At 40.7% G+C, this 2,500-nt stretch overlaps 1 protein-coding gene across 2 annotated transcripts in view; it reads right to left on the bottom strand.

Moving 5' to 3' along the window:
• The window catches only part of RUNDC3B (RUN domain containing 3B), a 346,416-nt gene that overhangs the window by 260,488 nt on the left and 83,428 nt on the right, over positions 1-2,500 (bottom strand). The gene's annotated exons all lie outside the window — the stretch shown is intronic.

Below are 2,500 nucleotides of genomic sequence, written 5' to 3'. Positions count from 1 at the left end.
TGCAGCCACTGGATTGTGTATAAAACCCCTGCTGTCAGGTCCGTATGATGTATGGACTTGGCATGGAAAGGGTTAAGGAAGTAGTATTAAACCCAAAAGCAAACATTTATTATATTGCAACTTACCAATTTTTAGATGTGGTGGCTGCATTAGTTTATTTTCATCTGCAGATCCAGCCAGAAAATCTGTTTTTCAAAAGCTCAGGCTCTCCAGCAGACTTTATCAGTTTACATGGATGAGACAAACCATGTAACAATGGGCAACAGGGGTTATTAAGATGATCAGCTTTTATTTATTCATGTAATACTCTTATCCCCAAAAAAGGTTTGCTATAATTGATTCTAAAGTGTTAGCTGAATTTGGCTTCCATTTGTTAGTGTATTTAAATCTGCTAATACATCTAAAACTGTCTACTGTGACTTCTCTCACTAATACTGAAGGTGTGTTACAGGTAGGGATGCACCGAAATTTCGGTGGCCGAAAACACTCCATTTGGCTGTTGGCCAAAATGAAAAAAAAAAAGCACCAATACAGGTGCCGAAAAAACCCCGCCCCTCGCCGCCGCCTCCACTCGGTAGTTCTCAGCCTTACCTGAGAAACCATCGAACGATCCCGGCGTGGGGCATAAAGATGAGTGAAGGAAAGATGGCCGCCACTCATCTCTATGCCCTTGGAGGACCGGAGTGATGTCACTTCCCGTTCAGGCCATTTTTTTTTTTTAAAGCACTAGATCAATGCTTTTTTTGATCCAATGCTTTACATTGCAGAGGAGAGATGTGGGGTCTTATTGACCCCACATCTCTCCATAAAGAGGACCTGTCACTAATTATTCCTACGAGATGGATGCATTTCTTGTGATAAGAATAAAAGTAATAAACTTTTTTTTTTTTTTTAAAGGGACAGTGCGAAAAAAAACCCCATTAAATAAATTAAAAAATAAAAAAAGTTTAAAGTGCCCCCGTCCCACCGTGCTCACACATAGTGGTGAACGCACGCGTAGGCCACGCCCACATATGAAAACTGTGCTGAAACCACACACGTGAGGTATTGCCATGTACATTAGAGCAAGAGTAATAATTCTCACACTAGACCTCCTCTGTAACTTCACACTGCTAACCTGTAGAACTTTTTAAAGCATCACCCATGGAGATTTATAAGCACCGCAGTTTCACGCCATTCCATGAGCGTGCGCAATTTTAAAGCATAACATGTTGGGTATCTATTTACTCACCGTAACATCCGCTTTAATATTTTTTAAAAAAATTGGGGTATATTATTTGCTTTTTTTAATCAAAGTTTTTTGTTTTTTCCAAAAAATATATATTAATTTTTAAAAACTGCATTTTGGTTTCAGTTTTCGGCCAAGTGCATTTTGCATTTTCGGTTTCGGCACCAGAATTTTAATTTTGGTGCACCATTAGTTACAGGCCAGATCACCAGGTGATAACAGAGGGGAAAAGACAAGAAAACTAATGCAGACACCACATCTAATGATTGGTAAGCTGCAATATATTAAATTTTTGGCTTTGGGTTTAATACGACTTTAAATGTTAGGAGTAGCAATTATTTACTAAACAGACAGAACAGGCTACACAGGTAGCATACATCATCATGCAATGACTGCGCGTTATTGATCACTTCTGTATGCTACTGGTGTTTTACCTCCCAAGGGCCTTGTTTACATTTGTAGATTGGGGGGGGGGGTAAAATCACCCTGTTGAGTCATCCCTCAACCGCTCTCCTTTCTTCCAGCTAACGGGTGTACACATGCGATGTGATGCTCAGCTTTGCAGCTGCTACAGAAATTGTATACCTGGTGAGTCTAACGAAGCTGCAATGCACGTGGCTGCAGCATAGTGGTGAGGCATTTATGGGGTTAAAGCATTACATCGCCAACTCATCATCCTGTCAAAAGCCTCTGAAAAGCGATCTTGCTTAGCATATTGGGTAGTTTTGTTGGATGCAATTCTTACATGCACAATGATACCTCTTCTTTGTATTTGTCAGATGCTATTGTTTACTGTCTTGTACTGACCTAGAATGCGCAATTGACAACTGTATGAAGTCAATGTTTTATAGTTATCTGATGCAAGCCGTTACAAAAAAAAACAATCTGACCATGGATCGCTTTTCAGAGGCACAGCAATTATTTATTTATTTCAGGTACTTATATAGCGCCATCAATTTACGCAGCACTTTACATATATATTGTACATTCACATCAGTCCGTAACCCTCAAGGGGTGTACAATCTAAGGTCCCTAACTCACATTCATACATACAAATACTAGGGACAATTTAGACAGGAGCCAATTAACCTACCAGCATGTTTTTGGAGGAAACCGGAGTACCCGGAGCAAACCCACGCAGGCACAGAGAGAACATGCAAACTCCAGGCAGGTGGTGCCATGGTTGGGATTCGAACCAACGACCCGAGTACTGCCAGGCAGAAGTGCTAACCATTTAGCCACTGTGCTGCCATGTTGTTGCTGCAAAGTGCA

The sequence above is a fragment of the Staurois parvus genome, unplaced genomic scaffold, assembly GCF_062004578.1.
Source record: "Staurois parvus isolate SC_StPar_1 unplaced genomic scaffold, SC_StPar_1.0 ptg000051l, whole genome shotgun sequence".
Taxonomy (NCBI): Eukaryota; Metazoa; Chordata; class Amphibia; order Anura; family Ranidae; genus Staurois; species Staurois parvus.
This window is presented reverse-complemented; position numbering and strand designations above follow the sequence as displayed.